The sequence below is a fragment of the Hippoglossus hippoglossus genome, chromosome 17, assembly GCF_009819705.1.
Source record: "Hippoglossus hippoglossus isolate fHipHip1 chromosome 17, fHipHip1.pri, whole genome shotgun sequence".
Classification (NCBI taxonomy): Eukaryota; Metazoa; Chordata; class Actinopteri; order Pleuronectiformes; family Pleuronectidae; genus Hippoglossus; species Hippoglossus hippoglossus.
In genome coordinates this window covers 3433530-3449304 of record NC_047167.1, presented here as the reverse complement: position 1 = coordinate 3449304, position 15775 = coordinate 3433530, and the positions used below count along the sequence as shown (strand labels likewise).

The window sequence follows — 15775 nt, the reverse complement described above, 5'->3', positions numbered from 1 at the left end:
TGATAGCATTGATGCACGGTGTATTGTATGTAGCACTTTTCTTGTTGTAGACATTGTGAACCACTTCGCTGCAAGCTGCAGTTTGAAGTCCAGAAGACATCACAACTTAAAGTGGTGAGATGTTTTGGCAAAATCACTTAACTTCAGCGGATAATCAGTGGTTTGTCTGTGGGCAAAGAAAAATCATGCAAATGTTTCATACTGAGTTTTACTTTGAGCTGTGAATTCAAAAATGGTTTTAAGTTTTCATATCTTTTTTTCAAAATCTGTTTTTATTTAAGAATCCCCTCGCAGAGTATAAACTGACATAGGAGAGGTCGGCTTTGCAGACACTTGCGACAGAGTAGTCCCTGCATCTCCGAGCCTCTAGAACCATGCTGTGGATGAGTTTACGTTTTGCCACTTCCTGGTGTGACAGGGCTTCAATTCACAATAACACAATATCTCGAATATCTGTTGGGCTTAACAGAGATGCTATTTGGATATGTCAGCACTGCAGTACTCTTCAGTTTGAATTAATGAAAGTATTAAAAAATGACAAAAAGCACCTTATATTTAATATTATATTAAAAAATATAAAACCGTGTCACTTACAACCCGCCAACTTTAAATAAGCTCATACATGAATATGCCACAAACCTAATGGGCACTGAAACGTTTAGTCTTTTCAGTATGTCTGTTTCTGCCACAGTACATGTAACTCTCTGTTCTCCCACACCATAATATTTTGATTCTAGCACTGTCTGATCTCTCTGACAGCGAGACAGAGACCAAACCTCCCTCGTATACTTCAGTCCCACTCATACACCTGAACAGAACTCCCCTATGAGGGGAGGGACCCCAGCAGTCACCCTGAGCTGTGTCTAGTATTTATAGCCCACATGTGGCTATGGACAGACAGACAAACAGACCGCACCATCCTCTTGCGCATGTGGCACTTCCTGGTCATTTGGTCTATCCCAGTGGGATTAGGTCCTCCCACCAGCCAGTGCGTCTTAGAAACCCACTCTGTGAAACCTGCTAACTTTCTTCACACAAACACACACATAAATAAGCACAGATCCATCCATGAAAGCACACACATGCTTGTTAGTGTGCATACACACACACACACACACACAAACAGAAAGCAGCCCATATACACATATACAGTATGATACACAAACACAAGGCAGCACACTAAAATAAAAGCGGTATACTGCTCATAAAGACACTTCTCTGTTGTAGAATGAAACCAAGTCTTTATTGTGTTTTGGTGGTCTATGCTGATATTGTTAAAACAATGATGAGCTGTGTCGGTGTGTTGTTCCTGCCATAGTCATTGTCTGACATAGGCTCACCTCGTGCTGTCTCATTTTTGTCTATTTCCTCCTCCAGTGTTCCACTCCGACATTGTTGAAAGCTGTACAGTGATCTTAGCTGTGAACGCTTCCTGTTACCCGTTCATACATATGAGGGACAGACAGACAGACAATGACCACAGAGGTTGAACAGGTTAGAAGAGCAGCGAATTTACTTGCAGGAAGAGCCGTCAGTTTAAGGGAATAATGTTACATTCATGGCAAGTCTGAAATTATCTTTGCAACTTTTACGTTATTTACTTATTTATTTATTAGATACTCTCTAGTATCTAGTTTATTATCCAGTTGAACTTACTAAAAGCTACTACCAAGCCAATTTAGGTTACTACTGCACAGCAGTTTCTAGGTACCTGTTTCTCTGTATACAGTAGTGTATATAGATGGACGCAAATAGCTTTTTAAAATGCTGTTTTTTTATACACTAGTGAAGCCGTGTTTGTACTGATATCATAACACTGGAGTTACAATGGAAATGTTCAAAAAGAGCTATTAAAATTCTTAAATTATTCAACTTCACTGGACGCAGCTCCAAAATGCCATGAATGCAGCAGTATTTCAGCGAGGCAAAGAAGGGCCTGCAAATACGGCAGCTGGCACCATCCACAGGTCTTTCTAATGAACAACTCTTTCCTTGGCAAATAGAGATCCACATTTTAAATGATGAACAATTTAAAATAGTCATAGCACACAAAATCAAATCAATGATTAACAAGAAATAAGCTCTAAGTTGTAGGGAATGTTATTTTTGCAGTTTCCACAATTGTTAAATGTCTTCAATGATCTACCGTGGAGAAAAGGGGGGACTCGCATTTTTTTTTGTGTCTGTTTTTATTATTCTAATAAATCACCTAGTTTGGGCATTTTAGATTCTATTAAAACAACACTGTGATGTGACTTTAATTTACAGAACACAAGCGTTGTGATGTGTCACACCATTAATATAAATCTAAGCAGCGTCTTTAAGGAGACGGCCCTGTCTATTCACTGTAATTCTATGCATTATGCACTATAGGCCGGGATGGACTCCACTGAAACTATGAAGGATTGGTGACATGTTTGTGGTGTTTTGCCGTACCTGTCAGATGTGTGAAGTGTTGCTACTGCAGTCATCCTGCAGAGAGTGTTGCTTAGCTTCTGGAACACTGATAGTCTGGCTCTGAGACCAAACAAAGGCTGGCTGAGAAACCTCACATCACCATTAAAGGAACTACTGTAGAGTAACACGCTGTTCTCATTTAAACTAGCTTTGATGGCCACACTATATTATTGTGTCTGGAATCGTACAGCTATCAAAACCATATGAGTAATGTACAGTTTCCCCTTACAGCTCTAAAGTCCTGTGCACTTTGAACACACTCTTGATACACTGAAGCGATATAAAAGTTGCTCATATTTAATATTGTACTGTTGCTCCAAATCATCGTCATGAGATGCCTAAAAGTAAAGCATGACGTGGATCATATGTCAAAAAAAAAATGAGTGGATCTTTCATCAGGAAAAGAAGAACATAGGTATGAACGCTCTTTGATAGGCGATAGCGGTGGTTTGTGTGTATAGAAGTAGGAAGAAGTTCTAGTCTTAGCGTGTGTTGGAAGCTCAGTGAAAAGCATCATATGATGGAATGAGTTCAAGTTGGGTGACACAATGGTGACCCTTTACTGTTTCTTGGTCAGCTTCATGGGTTTTAGTGGTACTTTGGCTATTTGTGTTGTGCTGTTGGTATTGATGGTTCAACACTGAAATCTCCAGTCTGCCATCACGTTGTCCCTCTTAACATTGATATTGGGCAAGTTTCCATGAAGTTCGGGAGCTATAGGCTACAAGAGGACTGGCATCAAGGCTACCTCTGCTACAGCATCATGAGTGTTATGGTTGAATTTCAGTCCTCTAGCGTGTGGCATGTTAAGTAATGTTAAAAGGCGAAGATAGCAACTTGCAGCAACTTCATTTTAATGAGTTGCCTTTGAACCTATGAGGTCTCCTTCCTTGTAACATTGTGTACACCGGAAGTGAGTGAAGCCAGATAGACAGCAGGTTTTGGGTGTTGGTGATGATAAAAATTGTGATTCTGTTTTAAAATGTATGAAATCTACTGGCCAAATTCAATAAATAATCAACATTGATTCTGCCTCCAAAATCTTATATCAGTTGGGCAATACTTCATAGTCTATGCTAAAGCAGCAGCACATGGATCTATCCAATAGAAGCAAATATTTGGTCCCGAAACATCACTTTAGATAAGGGAGTTTAACACTAATTGCACTAATTAAGTTAGGTATAAAGGTAATGTTGCATCTTTGTAGCTCGGATAAAAAGGAAACAACCAGATTCACTCAGATATCCATTCACAAAAGTTTGATTCTCCAGTTGAAATGCTGGAACACCACCTCCCACTAGTACGTCAAACTGTCCCTTTTGTGTACAGAACATTCAGATTCAGACCCCTTCACCTTTTTTAAACATTCTGTTGTTTTGCATCGTCATGCTAAAATCCTACAATCGCTAAAATATTGAATACCTATAACATTATGGGCTATTGAATATAGATTGATGAAATGAAAAATGAATTTACATAATTTTAGCATAATGCCGTATCATATCAAAATGTGAAAAGAAATAACTGAAGGGTTCTGAATACTTTCTGAATGCACTGTATTTACAACCATGTTTTTAATCATTCCAGAAGTAACTCAAATAAATGAAAATCAAACAAAAAAAAGAAACTTACTTACAGGGTGGATGTTGACAGATGAGGTTTAACATCTGTAAAACTGCTTCTGTTAAGATTCATAATGGTATTATTATAAGATTGAAAGCATAAAAAAAATATATACTTTTTCTTTTTGTCAGTTTGCCTTTTTCCCCGCCAAGAAAAGGGCTGCTGATGTTTCAAGAATGTTTAAAAATAAAAAATGTATTAAAGACGCAAAATTATGAAGTCATGTATGAGGTATGTCTCTGTTCTGTTTTGAAGCTACTGTAGGTCACAAATAGAAACGCTATTTTCTGGATTCAAATTGGTAGGAAGGGAGCCTGTGTGTGTCATGTATGACGAAACTGTCACAAGAATCACAGGTTTTCAGAATTGGTTGGAGAACTTCACTAAAACAGAAGTAAACTTTACTTTGAAATGCTCTACATGTCACACCTGACACACACTGGTCAGCCTTTTCTTCTGCCCAGCCCCACCTCCACTTAGACTAACAGTAAAGAGACTTAGTCTTTTGGCATGTGATAGAAAGTAATGTTCTGTGTTAGATAGCTCCTATGTAGACACCTTGACATACCTACCAACTGAGTGAATTAAGGGACGTTTGGAACCAAATTACATTAAAAAATGTTTTGACTATTTTCTTTCTTAAAAGGGGCAAACATGATTTTAAACTTGCCCTGTCTTTTAAAAGATTGAAAAGACAGCGCTTATCACTAGAAATGTAACTGTGACTTAATACAAAACTGTGTTGGTAGATATGTTATCCAACTGTGTCTCCCACCTACAGGGGCTTCACAGCACTGAAAAGTAGCTTTCTCCGTTTGCAGCTTCCAGATAGACCAGTCATACCAACATTCCAACTTAGGAGCGGGAAATTCAATCTTTGTGTTTAAACTGCTTTGTTATGTCTAACTGTTGTATTTTGTTTACTTTTACTTTTGTTTTTCTGTACTTATTCAGCCACATGTTCAAATCTGCCATCAAATAACTGAGAGGAAACCGGCAATCTACTTTTCAGTCCTGTGGAGTGGATCCACTGTAGTGTGCTGTATTATACTGTAGGGCACAACACCATAACCAGAGCATGCAGACATCAACAAACTGCTGGTTGTCAGAGGGATTTGTCCTATTAGATAGAGCTCATCTCCCCCTGCAATTCTGAATATTTCGTATGAAAGAGGTGTTCCTTGTGATTAATTGTTAACCTGTGATGTGAATATTAATCATGAAATAAAAAGATAAGCAAAAGATCAGGTAGTGTCCGGTAGTGTTAATTATTCTATTTTCCCCACACATAGATTGACTGTTTTGTTGACACTCTACTTATTAACCTTGAAGATTTCAGTCCTTGCTGATTTAGATACACCTATGGTTATTGTTGGGCATTGGTTTGCAATCGTTTTTTAATAAAGACGTCAGCCAATAATTGGCCCCCATTCCATCATTCTGTGAGCAACATGTGATCTGATTTCATGTTGCAGATGGCAAGTCTATGCAGGACACTGTGGCTGCTCCTAACTGTCCCATTACTCCCTGCAATATCTCAAATCTAAACTCACAGACTAACACAGTTCATCTTCCATCACTCAACTTGTGTTACACCAGTTAAATGCTTTAAGTATGAAATTCTAGGTTGTGGGTTAGTAGCAAATTCAATATTTTTCCAAAAATATGTCAGACACCCAGTCCTTCAAAATAAAAATACATTATAAAATAATATTGTAATACTTTAATTATGCATAGCTCAGTCACCAGTTATTTAATGTTATAAGCAGGGGTCATTGCCTGAGTAACTAAATGTTCTGTTAGTATGATGCTGGATACCTACAGGCTGTTTGACATTTAGTGCCACATGGATTAATGTATTCATTTTAGAGTTTACTGTCCAGAAATACTTTTTCAGAATTCTCCTTTTATCCTAATTATTGTGCAGCAGATTAATACATTTTAGGTCTGTGTAGATGAAAACGGTCTGAAATCATGACAGCAGTCACACAATGATTTTTCTCTTCATTTTATTTTGAAGGAATGACAATACATTCTATGACTATTATATTAGTCCAAATGCTAATCCAGAAGTCACATTTCTTTTAGTTGCTAACATCGCCTGTATCCTTCAATTGATGTGATTTAAAACATTCAGCTCTTTCAGCACATTTCTGCTATAATGTTTGTTTTTTTTCAATACTCATACTGTTTGAAGCAGTCACACAAAAATACATCAATATGTCCCCTTTAACTTTACACATACATTACATACATACATTATAGCACCCTTTGTAAGATGATTTTTTTAAAGGAATGTGCCCCGGAGCTAACCCATATGACATGTGAACATACAACCTCACAGAAAGAAGAAACTTCTGAACTATAGGAGAAGACTGCAGGCTTCAACAATGTCACATTGGAAGCAGTGTTGTGCATGAACTGAACGAATCACTTTAAAAATGATGAACGAGAGAAAATGTGTGTGCGTTTCCTTGCAGACAGTGCATCCACAAGATTTCGCCGGAACACAATGGCGCCGGGGAAAGTGATGCTGCGATGCTTGAATCAGATGAATTTTGATGAAATTAATCAAAATCACCGGAGAAAACGTGGAAGAAACACCCTACTTTTGAAAATCAGTATGATGGCGCTAAGATTATGGTATGATGGCGCAGGAGGGCCCTGACAATGACAGTTAAGGAACTATGTGAAATTGTTTTAATAAAGACATCAGTCCAAAATTGTCCCTTTCCCATCATTATGTGTGCAACTGTGATCTGATTTCATGTTGAAGATGACAAGTCTGTTAATAGTAGCACAGAGTGAAAATAATTGGTTGCCTGGCTTAGAAAATGGAGATGTGTGGCCTGTTGACTGCACCTCTTTTTTTAACAGCTCACTGTGGTTGCTCCTGACTGTTCCGTTTCTCCCTGCAATATCTCAAACTAATCCCTTGTCAGAAAATGCCAGAAAAAACTGTTGCCTTGTTTTGTAGACATGTTACATAGAATAATGCAAATGTTAATTGTAGCGAACCCCAGCCAGACAATGGTGAAGCTTACTGATGTTTCCAGAAGCATTTATTGATGTTCAACCGTTAGCCTTATTTTTTTAACATGAATTCACTCTCTTCTCCTTCGCAACCAATCTTCAGAAAACACCGTAAGAGCAACGGAACAGATAAAACACAAACGAGCTCTTGCGAGTATAAACATGAATAAATTACATTTAACTTTACATGCTGGCATTAATGAAAAACATTTTCTTACATACATCCTTATCAAAAGGCCGATGAAAGGCTGAACTATAGCTCGACTTCAGACATCTTGTGGAGACGCTCTCCTTTTTCACCCAGTTTCTTGTGGCCGAGGCGGACCTTAACCCTCCTCACCAATCCGTCTTTTTCCGTAGTGGTTTCGGAAACCCTACCCAATCTCCATTCATGCCTGTGCACGTCCTCTTCTTTCATCAGTACTATATCTCCAACTTTGTTTTGAAGCCTCAAGTATGAGCACTGACCAGAACCCTTCAAGCTAGCATCGGAGAAATTATGCAACTCTGTCTTTGTGACCTTTCCAAATTCATATGGTGACATTATCTAGTTGCGCTAGATCCCTTCTCCACTGTTCCGATTTCGGACGAAGCTCATCTGGAAGAGTTAAGAGCGAGAGTTTGTTTTCCTGGTTCTTCTGAAGAACTGGAGGAATCGTCTCAGCAAAGATGGCTTCTTTGGTTTGCTCTCTACCACCTTTATCATCTCTTCAAGGATCCTCATTCTCCCCATCATTTCTTCGACATACTTTACCTTATCGTCCTCCATGGCATCCAGAGCTTGATTAATGGTTTTGAGAGACTCCTCAAGTGTGGATATTTTCAACTGCCACTGGAATCTTTCCTTCTTTCCTCCTTCCTGTACCTGCAGCAGAGCTGCCTCGAGCCTGTGAGTTTCCTGACTATGTTTAGCCAGGATTTGGGACTTGTCCTGCTCCCACAGGCATCTTGACTTTTCTAGTTGGTCCTGGGCTTGGACCAGTGAGGTTTTAATTTTGGATGTTTCCTCAATCTCTCTGTCCAGGCATGTCTCTGCCTCCATTGCTTTCTCTCTTTCTGTGTGGACAGCTCTCTCAAGGTCTCTGAGCTTTTGGTTAGCATTCAACTCAAGCATCATCTGTGCTGAAAGTCGCATCCCTGTGTTCATTTTAATCTCAGAAATATCTGTTATTTCTCGCTTTACATTCTGTGCCCTTCGAACAAGATCATAATTTCCTTGTACCACAGAGTGGATCCTCATGTCCTTCTCATACAGGAGCCGATTCATCTCTAGTTCAGGTATAAAGAGGTCCTGTGTGGTCAAATCAATCCCCCTTCCACATACAGACTGAGGCACAGATGCAGACACAAATGCAGATGCCTCTGTCTGTGCAGAAAGATCTTCAGCTGTCCCAGCAGACTGTGTTCCTGTGGACTGAGAAGTCGATGCCTCTGCCTGTGGAGATGGAGACTGAGACACTTTTGCTTCTTCCTCCATCCTCAGGACAGTCTGGTCTTCAATTGTCTCTGCTGGCTCCGTCCGCAGGACAGTCTGCTCTTCAATTGTCTCTGCTGACTCTGTCCTCAGGACAGTCTGTTCATCAATTGTCTCTGCTGACTCTGTCCTCAGGACAGTCTTGTCTTCATCTATCTTTTCTGACTCTATACTCAGGACAATCTCGTCTTCGTACATCTCTGCTGACTCCATCCTCAGGACAGTCTGGTCTTCAATTGTCTCTGCTGACTCTGTCCTCAGGACAGTCTGTTCATCAATTGTCTCTGCTGACTCTGTCCTCAGGACAGTCTTGTCTTCATATATCTTTTCTGACTCTATACTCAGGACAATCTTGTCTTCATACATCTCTGCTGACTCCATCCTCAGGACAGTCTGGTCTTCAATTGTCTCTGCTGGCTCCGTCCGCAGGACAGTCATGTTTGTTGCCTTTGTTTCCTGACATGCTGCAAATGGAAGGCAATGCACAACTTCCTTTTTTTTCTTTAGTGGAGACTGCTCTTTCCTTTTCACTTCAGGTCTAAGGATTGGAAATCCAATTACAACATTGGCCACAATTTTCAAAGACTTCTTTTGAGATTTAGTTTTCTTATGAATCGTCTCTGTCTCACTACTGTCCTGGTTGGAGATCCCTTTATGCAGTGTTGGAAAATTAATTTCATCCAGCTTCAGCAACGATTTAACCTCTTCTTGAAGATGTATTGTCTTCTGTGGGTTGACCGTTGGTGGCTCTGCAAAACAAGCTTTGGTCCTTGTCCACTCTTTCCCTTTTTTTCTTGCATGGAAGGCTTGATTGGACAAGGGAAGACGTCCTTTGCTTGGGGTCAATTTATTCCTTTCCATACTGAGATTTCTACTCATCCTTCTTCACTGAACTGTCTCTTAGTAAATGTTAATGAAAAAACAATGTGACTTGTATGATACCTTCTATGGGGAAAATGATTATAGAAGATTATAAACCCTAGTGTCATTGCACATCATAGGCACAAAGAAGAATGCCATCAAAGTCAAATCCTCAGGGAGTGGTGTCCTTTAGATCAAAGTCAAAAAAAATATTATTGATATGTTGCCACCTGTCAATCAACCAGACAAAGAATAAATTCAGTTGAAAAATGTGTTTTATTTAGAAGAAATTATACCACTACTTGAAACAATACAACAGATTATCAAATGGAATCTCTTTAATGTGAATGTGGACATCAGTAACATTACAGCATTCAGTTTTAATGGGTTGGTGTTTAAAGGCTTTGTTTGTTTTTTTTTTGCTGCATTTGTTAGATTGGCATAGAGATTTTCAAAAATGAGTTTACAGAGCCTGATTAAGTTATGTGACACACACAAATGAGCTCCTCTAAACAACTGCCAGAGGATCTGAAAATGAATCCATTTAATGCTACAAAGCAGGAGAGAATATAACAGCACATCCAGCTTGAAGTTCCCACTGTCCAAAACATCATTACAATCAGGGCTCTCCGCAGAAATTCGGATTATGATGGTGCTGTTCACCATGGTTGCCACCCCTCCGAATCTCTGGAGATCATTTCCTCCAACTTCAGCCTTAAATCTTACCTTAAATTACAAACTAAGAAGACATAAAAATCTTCAAGTCCAAGATCCTTTTATGTATAACAAGTTTATTTATTGCACAACTGGGTAACATATAAAGGCTACAGTCTTTATGTGTCATCCTGCCACCTGGGGTTCCAACCAATTTTGTGCTTGGAAATACAAAAAAAAAGTAAAAGAATGCATAAAAGTCTTAGTGACGAATATATTACCAATATAAGATTTACAATATCCCTTACCAAGTAAAATTGAATGCACACATAAGACAGGCAAACAATTCTGGAGAACAGGGAAAAGTTCCAAGCATCTAAAACATTTCACACCTTCTGCCAGCACAATTACATTGCAAAGTTTGAATCCCCAAATCACCAATTGTGGGCATTCAACCACTTTACCGCAGGGACAAGTGTGAAATGTTCACACCTTGTTCATGGAGTACCAAGGGTTGAATCCCTCTACATTGTTTTAAAAATGTGTGTAACAAAAGAAATCGCATTTGCCTCCCCCTAAAACACAATTCATGTTTGTATTGATCTTATAAATGAAACAAAACAAATTGCAACAACCTGCTGAAATCTATCAGCAAGTGCTAAGGCCTTACTTTCTTACTACGATCATGGTGAAAATAAACCGATGTATAAATGGGCTTTAGAAAAAAGACATGCATAAAAATCTTAAAGAATGGATTCGGATTTAGAGAAAACTAAAGTTGTTTTGAAGAATTTCCACGCGAAAGGGGGCTTTTAACCTCTTGCAGGCCGTCCGATATTTTACCAATAACATCGGCCTTTATGCAGAGTCAGAGGGAAATCGACTAATCCAACACGAGTCTCGCATTGTCGAAGTGTCGCGAGATGTTTGGAATCCACAAGATTTCGCCGGAACACAATGGCGCCGGGGAAAGTGACGCTGCGATGCTTGAATCAGATGAATTTTGATGAAATTAAGCAAAATCACCGGAGAAAACATGGAAGAAACGCCCTACTTTTGAAAATCAGTATGATGGCGCTAAGATTATGGTATGATGGCGCAGGAGGGCCCTGACAATGACAGTTAAGGAACTATGTGAAATTGTTTTAATAAAGACATCAGTCCAAAATTGTCCCTTTCCCATCATTATGTGTGCAACTGTGATCTGATTTCATGTTGAAGATGACAAGTCTGTTAATAGTAGCACAGAGTGAAAATAATTGGTTGCCTGGCTTAGAAAATGGAGATGTGTGGCCTGTTGACTGCACCTCTTTTTTTAACAGCTCACTGTGGTTGCTCCTGACTGTTCCGTTTCTCCCTGCAATATCTCAAATTAATCCCTTGTCAGAAAATGCCAGAAAAAACTGTTGCCTTGTTTTGTAGACATGTTACATAGAATAATGCAAATGTTAATTGTAGCGAACCCCAGCCAGACAATGGTGAAGCTTACTGATGTTTCCAGAAGCGTTTATTGATGTTCAACCATTAGCCTTATTTTTTTAACATGAATTCACTCTCTTCTCCTTCGCAACCAATCTTCAGAAAACACCGTAAGAGCAACGGAACAGATAAAACACAAACGAGCTCTTGCGAGTATAAACATGAATAAATTACATTTAACTTTACATGCTGGCATTAATGAAAAACATTTTCTTACATACATCCTTATCAAAAGGCCGATGAAAGGCTGAACTATAGCTCGACTTCAGACATCTTGTGGAGACGCTCTCCTTTTTCACCCAGTTTCTTGTGGCCGAGGCGGACCTTAACCCTCCTCACCAATCCGGCTTTTTCCGTAGTGGTTTCGGAAACCCTACCCAATCTCCATTCATGCCTGTGCACGTCCTCTTCTTTCATCAGTACTATATCTCCAACTTTGGTTTGAAGCCTCAAGTATGAGCACTGACCAGAACCCTTCAAGCTAGCATTGGAGAAATTATGCAACTCTGTCTTTGTGACCTTTCCAAATTCATATGGTGACATTATCTAGTTGCGCTAGATCCCTTCTCCACTGTTCCGATTTCGGACGAAGCTCATCTGGAAGATGAGCTTTGTCTCTGCTGACTCTGTCCTCAGGACAGTCTGTTCATCAATTGTTGTGACATTATAGTAATCAGTTTTTATTGGTCCTCATAATTGAAAATGCAAGGCTTTGTTTGTTTTTGTTTTTTGCTGCATTTCTTAGATTGGTACGGAAGCGTATTGCTTTCCCTTGGGAGAAAAAAAGCTCTGTTTTTCTGAATTAATGAGATCATTATCTCGGAAATTCAGAGAAAAGTTTTCATTTAACAAAAAAAAAAGCTAGGTTTTTCTGAATTAATGAGATCATTATCTAGGAACTTCTGAGAAACGTTTTCATTGGAAAAAAAGAAGAAGCTGTTTTTCTGAATAAACACAGTACCTCAGTCCTGCCAGAAGCTCTCACCTGCATGGAGTAATGCGGACAAACCAGCCGCTTGTCATCATTTGTGTGCGCAATTGATTGGGGATTTACAGTAATCGGCTCTGAGGTTTAGAGGAGGTGCATTGTTTTCATCAACACTTTATTTAAAGAGTTCAGTTTGTTCAACATATAGGATACCGTACATGCCCCTGGTAGTTTTTCTGTTAAGAATATAAGTAAGTAAGTATGTACATAACTGTATAAAAACATAATTCATGATGAATAAATCCCCTCCACAGAACAAGAATCAGCCTCTTCTGCTATCTTTGATGATGGATAAAAATCTTTATCTTTTGCCAAAAATATCAGCTCGTAACAGTGTTTGACCACAAAGTGTCTGAAAAGAGTCGTGGGAGGAGGAAGCATTATTTTGCCAATCAGATTTTGGTCAGAGTGTTGCCTGGTCATCTACGTTCATGACAAGTGCTTCAGTTCTGGCGGCGCTTTATGTTCTCATTACTAAATTTATATATTTCATATTCTAAAGACACTTTGAGTGTTTTTTTCTATAATACTATTATTATGGCTTTAAATCTGGATGAAGTTCATTTTTAGTTAAAATATCTGATTTATGTACCTTATCTTCCCAGTCGAAAAACATTTGAAGGTGTATGTGTGTGTAACCAAGGCCAGGACACACAAATTAAGACGGCAACAGAACTTGTATATAGTATACTGTGTATGTTTATGCTTTACCAAATAATGCATCACCATTCTCTTTTCAGACACTTTGTGGTCAAACACCGTTTCCAGCTAATATTTTGGGCTGTTTTGACTCAACTTTCATACATAGCGTAGACTCACATGTGGCTCAGACCCCACCCGAATGTGATCTGGCATTATCGGATCGCTAGTGCGTTCACACCTGTAATTAGCGCTGTCCACCTGTGATCAGATCACAAAAAACACATTAATAATACCAGGTGATTACAGGGCCAGAGAAACATGTTACTTGAATATTTTACTTGTAGATGGAATTGGCAGCAATGATATGAACCATATGACCATACCTACATAGCTATTAAAACAGGCCTATTGTTGATATGAAGAGACATGGATTTCAATTTCAATTTATTGGCAATGGACAGAATGTGTAGGTCTGCCCTCAAATACATAACAAAATGTACCTGCTTAGCCTGGGCAGCAACAATACGTTTTTTTGATTGTCCTCCATACAGTGGACCTATGTACTGTTGACTGTGGGTTTGCCTTTATACCAAGTTTGTGAGCTCCTTCACTTAGCTGTAATCTATTCCAGGCGTGAGTGGAGCAGTCAGCTCACCGTCAGAGGTCCCATTCCCAGCTGTCCACAGACCTTGTACCTCCAACTTATGCAATCACATGTATACACAAGGGAAGATGTGAGTCGCCTTGTCCCTCTTAAGTCTGAAATCTGAGTCAACTCTGCTTTTAGATGAGGATGCTATTGTTAGAATACTTGTTATTTACTGATGGTTACTTGAGGAGGTGCTAAGGGTTGGACCCTGCCACCATATGTCCTTCTCTTGTCTTGCTATTTCTCCTGGCCTCCACTCAGACAATGAAGTAGTTAGTGGTTGGTGCATTTGCTCTCAGATCTCACAGGTTCCTACAGATTGAAACGTTTTTCAGCTGATTAAGATTCAACATTAAGACAACAAGGTAGGGTTTGACTTATATGTTGTTCATTATGTGGAATCATTTTGAAAGATATAATCTGCAATTTATGCACATAAAATATGTACTATCTATAGTTTTTTGTGAAATCTAGTAGCACTATGTCCAACTGGAGTGATATTATTTATAATGTTGCTTGAGCTGTATGCTTTAAAAGTGAGGATAATGAGGAAAGATATGAAAGGTGAGCAAGCCAACAACTGTCCAACATGCTCTTTTTGTAGATCAAAACTTTTCTTTCCAATATAAACTTTGTTCTGTTCTGAACAATTACTTTAAAGCTTTGCAAAAGCCAAATATCATCATTACATATTGCGTTTTATATTAGTTATATCTCTTGTAATCAATTTTAAAATTGTAAGCATTTTATGAACATTTTACTATTACATGAAACAGTGAAATACCTCAAAGTTCTTTTTATTTCATCACATCGGACTGAGACACCGACGCAGATGAACTGACCCATGATGGGTGCAGATCTCCATCATGGCCACAGCATTCACAGAATCCCTCCTCGTTTGCCAATTTCTCTTCAAAGTAAAACCACAATGTTCGTTTTGATGCTAAAATCCTTCATACTGAGCAGAATCATAGAGTTTTTATTTAGAAAAGTTGTGAACTTGGGTCTTAAGATTGTGTCAATTGCTTAACAGACCTCTTAAATACCTGAAATGCAATTTATGAAAGAATAATAATTATTATAAGTAAATAATTCAAACTTATATAAAAAGCCACACACGCCAACAGTAATAAAGCAAATTCTGTTAAATTTTTTGAAAAATATTGATCATAAATCTTTATTGCAGATATAACAGGTATGATAAACTCAAAGTTTTGTAACTTCACTCTACACCTTAGATTGTTTATAAAATGCTCTGCACACAAAGTCCAGCACTATTGTATGGTTGTTTGAGAAGGACTCGCTAATGGCAAGGAATAATTTTGAAAGTAACTCTGAAGCATCACCACAGGCCAAGCAAACAGGCAAGTTTAGAATGGGCACTGCACTAGTGAAACTTATGTTGCTGGAGACTATGGCCCAAACTTTAAGAGAGGGAATCTTAATACTTGCTTAAGTGTCTGCTCTACAAAATCAAACACACATTTTGTTCATTAACTATTTGCATTTACATTCTTCATTTATTTCATGTACGTAATTTATTTCATGTACGTAATAGTAATTGCTAGCTAGACGCTAAATTTAAGTATATGTATTTGAACTGTCAACACTAACTTGACGTTTGATTTAATGTTCTGTCCGTATTCATATAGTGTTTTCTAGTCTTGATGACCACTCAAAGTGTTTTACAGTAGTGTTGTCATTCACCCATTTACACACATTCATACAGTGCCTCTATGTTCCTCTATAACACATTGTTCATAATCAATTGGGGCAAATTCAGGGTTCAATATCTTGCCCAAGGACACTTCAGACGGCGTAATGGAGATAGAACTGCCGACCTTCTGGCTAGAGGACAACCTGCTCTACCTCCTGAGCCACAGCCACCCCAACCTGTACTGTAAGTGATTTATGG

The 15775-nt window shown here is 38.7% G+C and overlaps 1 long non-coding RNA gene across 2 annotated transcripts in view; it reads left to right on the top strand.

Annotated features, from left to right (window-relative positions):
• Positions 1-14021: 14021 nt before the first annotated feature.
• The window catches only part of LOC117778272, a 29267-nt gene continuing 27513 nt past the window's right edge, over positions 14022-15775 (top strand). Inside the window, exon 1 of one of the 2 annotated variants that reach the window (XR_004616764.1) lies at positions 14022-14225. This is a non-coding gene — a long non-coding RNA (uncharacterized LOC117778272). Of the gene's footprint in view, positions 14226-15626; positions 15761-15775 lie in introns of those variants that run through there. The other variant, XR_004616765.1, reaches the window with a different exon arrangement.